Raw genomic sequence first — 7691 nt, forward strand, 5'->3', positions numbered from 1 at the left:
TACCTTGTCAGGGAGCTATCAACTTTACTGTGCCTTTTTTATCAATACTGTCACAATATATAGGAACCTTGTCACAGAGCTGACTACTTTACAGTGCCATTTTCTCATTATTGTCACAACCCATAGGAACCTTATCAGGGATCTTTCAACTTTACAGTGCCATTTTCTTTATATTGTTACAACCCATAGAAACCTTGTCAGGCCCTGGAGCTTTAAACTTCACAGACGTAATCTTCAGCTGTTGATGTATGTGAAAATGTAAAACTTTATTCTTTCTTGCTACCCATTTTATAGGATAAAATCATTTACTATATTGATAGTTTCTGAACTTGGCAGGAAGTCAGATGTATGTCACATGATGTCATGGTATCTGACAGAATGTACTGCCTGTTTCAGGTTAGGTGTTTATGGATGAAGTGAAGAAACAAGCAGATTTTATTACCTGTTGTAAACGTTAAATTATAAGAAATGTTCACGTTTTCATAATGCAGTGCAGTTATTCTTGTTGTAGACAGATTCATGTATGACCATTTTTTTATATATTAATAATCTCATAGAGTCTTTCCTATAAAAGAAGGTTTAATGTGCAATGAAGTCATTCCATACACACACATGCATAATGCATATCACTAAATTTGTATTTAAACACATGTTAAGCTTTGTCTTGCATATCACACAGTTCAGCAGTTGTACATTTAGCCATTCTAGTGAATGATTGGACTCCTTTGGCATTATTTAATGCACTGTTGTCCATGGTGACAATGGTGATGTTGTTCTGATGGATGATAATGGCTGATTCAGTGTGAGGGACCAAAGTTCGGGATAAACATGACTGTGGGGGTGGCCGAGGGATCCTTCAAGCAGGGTTGGGAGGAGTGGAATGTATAAGATCCCTACCAAGTCAATTGAATGGGAGTATTCTAAGATCCCCACCCAGTCAATAGAATGGGAGTATTCTAAGATCCCTACCCAGTCAATTGAATGGGAGTATTCTAAGATCCCTACCCAGTCAATAGAATGGGAGTATTCTAAGATCCCTACCCAGTCAATTGAATGGGAGTATTCTAAGATCCCTACCCAGTCAATAGAATGGGAGTATTCTAAGATCCCTACCAAGTCAATTGAATGAGAGTATTCACATTCACTATGTGAATGACATAACTGTTGGTGATCATTGTATTAAGGTCTTCACCTAAAACATCATTGTCATTATCTGTATCCAAATTTAATGCAACATCATGCTGGATGATTCAACAATATATTAATCTTTTCTTTTGATGGTCAGTATATTAGAGTCTTCAGCAAAAAATTTAAATCCCATTTTATATATGACAATCAAATGTAATATCACTCTTCCTGATAAGCAATACATGTACATTTGTTGATAAATCATTGCATTGTTTACATTTGTGGAAAAATCCATACTTTATTCACATCTGTTGATAAATCTATACCTTAATTAGTGTAGTCAGTGACTCAAATTAGTGTGTTAGTCTAGTGTGACTCAAGTTAGTGTGTTAGTCTAGTGTGACTCAAGTTAGTGTGTTAGTCTAGTGACTCAAGTTAGTGTGTTAGTCTAGTATGACTCAAGTTAGTGTGTTAGTCTAGTGTGACTCAAGTTAGTGTGTTAGTCTAGTGTGACTCAAGTTAGTGTGTTAGTCTAGTGTGACAGATACTGCATATTCATTATCTGTATTTTAAACACCGCTCCACTCACATGTTCATTAGGTGTCTTTGACAGATCAAATACCACCTGATTTCGTCATGTTACACCAAGGGCAATTATTAATAGCACATGGTTTTGTTAGAAAAAGTTCTAGAACAAAGTTAGTGAAACATTCTGTTGTTTTTCACATGTTTATAGATGTTAAACAAAGATGAATCCTCCCCCTACCCTGAAACAATTCTTCTTGAATCAAATCGAATACATATATACAAAAAAAGAGCGAAAATTAATAAAAATAGCATGTATCTACAAAGGCCCATAAAGGCTATTGTTTGCATATGTATTTACTAAGGCCCATAAAGGCTATTGTTTGCACATCTATTTACTAAAGCCCATAAAGGCTATTGTTTGCATATGTATTTACTAAGGCCAATAAAGGCTATGGTTTGCATATGTATTTACTAAGGCCCATAAAGACTATTGTTTGCATATGTATTTACTAAGGCCCATAAAGGCTATGGTTTGCATATGTATTTACTAAGGCCCATAAAAGCTACTGTTTGCAAATGTATTTACTAAGGCCCATAAAGGCTATTGTTTGTATATGTATTTACTAAGGCCCTTAAAGGCTATTGTTTGTATATGTATTTACTAATATTACATTATTTGGGGCATCTAATGCCATATAGAAGCATATCTGGTTCCATTGTTTGAACTTGTACTGGATAACTTTGAGTGAACTGTTTAATAAATAATAAAAAGGGAGTAAAAAAATATGATTGACATACCCAACAAAATTAAGTGTTTCATACAGTAGTGATCATTTAAGACTATGCCAATGTACCACCAACCCCTAGCTTTTCACTCCTAATAAATTTAAAAATACCAATAGAGTGCACTATAGAGAACATATCAATTAAAAAAAATCAATCCAACATATTAATCAAGAAAACCAAAATAAAAGATCAATGGTTGATTTCCAACAGACTACATCACTCTTTAACAGTATGAAGAATATAACGTAATGTATAAAATGATTGATATATTTAAATACAAATTTTGATGAGCTTTAGCTATGGTTCATTATCACGGATAGGAAATGTGAAAGACTAGAACATGGTTCATTATCATGGATAGGAAATGTGAAAGACTAGAACATGGTTCATTATCATGGATAGGAAATGTGAAAGACCAGAACATGGTTCATTATCATGGATAGGAAATGTGAAAGACTAGAACATGGTTCATTATCATGGATAGGAAATGTGAAAGACTAGAACATGGTTCATAATCATAGATAGGAAGTGTGAAAGACTAGAACATGGTTCATAATCATGGATAGGAAATGTGAAAGACTAGAACATGGTTCATAATCATGCATAGGAAATGTGAAACACTAGAACATGGTCTATAATCAGGGATGCAAATGCTTAGGACTAGAACACAGTCTATAATCATGGATAGAAATGATATGGACTACAACACGGACAATAATTATGAATAGGGAATGTTAGGGACTAGAAAATAGGGTATAATTATTAATAGGAAAAGTTAAGGATGAGAACACATCTTTAATCATGGATAGAAATGTCAAGGACTAGAACATTGTCTATAATCATGGATAGAAATGTTAAGGACCAGAACACAGTCTATAATCTTGGATAGGAAATGTTAAGAGCTAGAACACAATCTATAATCATGGATAAAAATGAAAAGGACTAGAATAAGGTCTATAATCTTGGATAGGAATGTTAAGGACTAGAACACATTCTATGATCCTGGATAGAAATGTTAAAGACTAGAACACAGTCTATGATCCTGGATAGAAATGTTAAAGACTAGAACACAGTCTATGATCCTGGATAGAAATGTTAAGGACTAGAACACATTCTATAATCTTGGATAGAAATGTTAAGGACTAGAACACATTCTATGATCCTGGACAGAAATGTTAAGGACTAGAACACAGTCTATGATCCTGGATAGAAATGTTAAAGACTAGAACACAGTCTATGATCCTGGATAGAAATGTTAAGGACTAGAACACAGTCTATGATCTTGGATGGAAATTTTAAGGACTAGAACACAGTCTATGATCCTGGATAGAAATGTTAAGGACTAGAACACAGTCTATGATCATGGATAGAAATGTTAAGGACTAGAACACAGTCTATGATCCTGGATAGAAATGTTAAGGACTAGAACACAGTCTATGATCCTGGATAGAAATGTTAAGGACTAGAACACATTCTATGATCCTGGATAGAAATGTTAAGGACTAGAACACATTCTATGATCCTGGACAGAAATGTTAAGGACTAGAACACATTCTATGATCCTGGACAGAAATGTTAAGGACTAGAACACATTCTATGATCCTGGATAGAAATGTTAAGGACTAGAACACATTCTATGATCCTGGACAGAAATGTTAAGGACTAGAACACATTCTATGATCCTGGATAGAAATGTTAAGGACTAGAACACATTCTATGATCCTGGATAGAAATGTTAAGGACTAGAACACAGTCTATAATCTTGGATAGGAAATGTTAAGGACTAGAACACATTCTATGATCCTGGATAGAAATGTTAAGGACTAGAACACATTCTATGATCCTGGATAGAAATGTTAAGGACTAGAACACAGTCTATAATCTTGGATAGGAAATGTTAAGGACTAGAACACAGTCTATAATCTTGGATAGGAAATGTTAAGGACTAGAACACATTCTATGATCCTGGATAGAAATGTTAAAGACTAGAACACAGTCTATGATCCTGGATAGAAATGTTAAGGACTAGAACACAGTCTATGATCCTGGATGGAAATGTTAAGGACTAGAACACAGTCTATGATCCTGGATAGAAATGTTAAGGACTAGAACACAGTCTATGATCTTGGATAGGAAATGTCAAGGACTAGAACATGGTCTATATTCAAAGATTGAAATGTTAAGCACAAGAAGATAAATTCTTCACTTGAAAACATTTCTTTGCAAAGCAATATAATTAGAAAATATTGGAAAAATTGACTTGAGTGTCTGAAATCCATGTAAAGATTGACATGGTTGGTAGGATGAATCAATTCCAGTTGCAGCAGGTTGCCTCAGACTGATCATGATGCTGTCAAAACCAATTTTCAAGAGAAAATGGTTTCCAGTCATATCTATGAATGTGTTAGAATCAGGATAAGAAGGTAATCATATTTAACCTGTGTTTAATGCACAGCAAATGAAATTTTTCCCTTTTGTGTCCTGTCATGAGCCCCAGAGCCCCACTTGTACCCTGTCTGAAACGATCATTGTTACCGTAATGTCCAACACAAGACTTCAAAGTCCTCATATTGATAAATAGTGTTTTCTAGCTTAGGGGTCAGCCAACTAATACTGGGGTGGCAGAAGCACCTGTGATCATTTCTTAAAATTTCCAGTTTGAAATAGCTTCAAATAAATATTCATGCTCTGATTTATACCAGAAAAACAACAATTTATTATATCCATTACGTTAGTAAAAATATCCTGGCTTAATAGAAAACCCCAGACCCTCTCCAGTAAACCCAACTGAATGGTTGGTCCATTAAACAACTGCATACATCAGGGTCTATTCCAGATTCTAGAACTGAAAATTGAGGTGTGTGGCAGGACAAAATCCATCCAATCCCCTCCATTTGAAAAAAGGGGAATTTTTTTTTAAATATTGGGAAGATGACACAAAGGAAACAATGGACAGGCATGCAAACACAATTTGGGATAATAGAATTTGTGTTAACTTTGATAGAATTCTGCAATTTTGTGCTTCCCAAAAGAAACACATATACCTGAAGACTGCATATGAAATTCTGTAATTTGGATACAAATTTCCTTATCAAACTTTAAAACAAACACGTACATGAAAAACTTGCCTGAAATACTGATTAAGATCTGAACATTAAAGACTGGAATGCAAGGTTTGCTTGGTTGAAACAATAGCAGTTCTTTGTGGCTATTGTTCACATTGTTAATTACAGTACAAAGATTCAATTTGACAAGGGAAATGACTGCAATGAACATAGATCTCCCTGATAAATCATTTGAAGTATACTGGTGTCATAAAACAAAAGCAAACAAGCCAATTTTTAAAAACTGATTCATTCAACTTGGGCATTACCACTGTCCAAAGAAGATCTATTACAATTCCAGGCACAAGTCGTTTCCAAAAATGGAAAATGTATATGACTATGAAACTTCATTTTACACTTAGACCTTCATTGGAATTGCAACAAATTTCTTTTCCTGCCTGTGTGCAACAAACAACTTGCTGATTCATCTTAGAAAATGCTGAAAATATCCCAAATTGGAGGAATGAAATTAAAATGCTAATAGTAACAGAAACAGGGATGGTCAGCTGACTGCTTGGCATTATTATTATTATTATTATTATTATTCCCCCTTGTCTACCTTTTAAGCACTTAGACCAAAACAGCTTTTTTTTTCAATCACCCCAGTGTGAAATAAGGATGGACACATTACTTATATTGATTTATGTAAACTATTTTATGAAGTGATGAAATTGCCACATGAAACAAATCAATAATACTTCATCAATTTTTCCAAAACATGTGTTGCTAAATATATAATGTTCAGAAAACTTGCATTTAAAAAAATAACAGAGTCCTAGTTCCATATGATTATTATATTACTGAGTACAAATTAAAATTTCATTTGATTTGAAAAGGTTTGAATAAAGATTGGAAAACAAAATATATGAACAATGTTATTGCCACAAACTGATTATATGTCATTATGCCATAAATTATTTCAAGATGCTTTATTAAACGAAATTGTTCCTAAAAGTTTTTTTTAAAAAGCTGTCACATGATGATCTTGTGAAGTTAACCACATACTTAGTCCAATTTATATTTAATGGATTGGACAACTTCTGGTACGCATAGCTGAATCAAGTTATATCGCCATTTTACATTACAAACACAAGATTACAGAGGTAAGCTTTCTGACCAAATAATGTGATGATGTGTTGATCAGGACCATTGACATGCTGACCATGTACTGAATCAGGACCATTGACATGCTGACCATGTACTGAATCAGGACCATTGACATGCTGACCATGTACTGAATCAGGACCATTGACATGCTGACCATGTACTGAATCAGGACCATTGACATGCTGACCATGTACTGAATCAGGTCCATTGACATGCTGATCATGTACTGAATCAGGACCATAGACATGCTGCCCATGTACTGAATCAGGACCATTGACATGCTGACCATGTACTGAATCAGGACCATTGACATGCTGACCATGTACTGAATCAGGGACACATCTTACAATTATAATACATACTGTGTGTGTGTGTGTGTGTGTGCTATAATCTGCAAACAATAGAGGAGAGAGAGGTGAAAAAATAGGTTAAAATCCAGGTACATTATCACTTGAAATAGGAGATGGAGAGGGGTATGTTTTATTTGTTTAAATTATTTGTTATTTTCACTTTGCTTGATAACTAATCTGCAATCCGATCACCAATTTCAAAGACAAACCTTACAACAAAAGAAAAGATGAATAAGAAAAACCTGAGATTCAGCTTGGCTGCAACTACCAAGAAATGGAGATCATGAAGAATCATTTCTTCATCTGCAACATATTCAGTAACAAAAAAAAAACTGAATACAAAGAAGAAAAAAAAACATTTACATTGTCTTCATTGAAAGTAAATATTATTTATCAAATTGCTGACAAGCCAGATTCATAGACTAGTCCTCCATGAAAAGAATGTGCAGCATCCCAGACCCATGGTCATTATTTCCAGCTAGATACCATAATGTAACATTCTTTTCTTGCAATCTGTATCCTGCTAACAGCTGACTTGCATATTTCTTTGTGCAATGATATTAAATGTTTTACCAGTATCATGCCAACAAAGTGTTATAAAATGAACTCAGTTGAAGAAAGAGGAAATTCAGAGTAAGAAAGATACATTCAAAAATGTCAATGTGTGTAATATTATAAATATGTACAT

This window comes from Sinohyriopsis cumingii, chromosome 15 (genome assembly GCF_028554795.1).
Source record: "Sinohyriopsis cumingii isolate HCF-2022 chromosome 15, ASM2855479v2, whole genome shotgun sequence".
NCBI lineage: Eukaryota > Metazoa > Mollusca > Bivalvia > Unionida > Unionidae > Sinohyriopsis > Sinohyriopsis cumingii.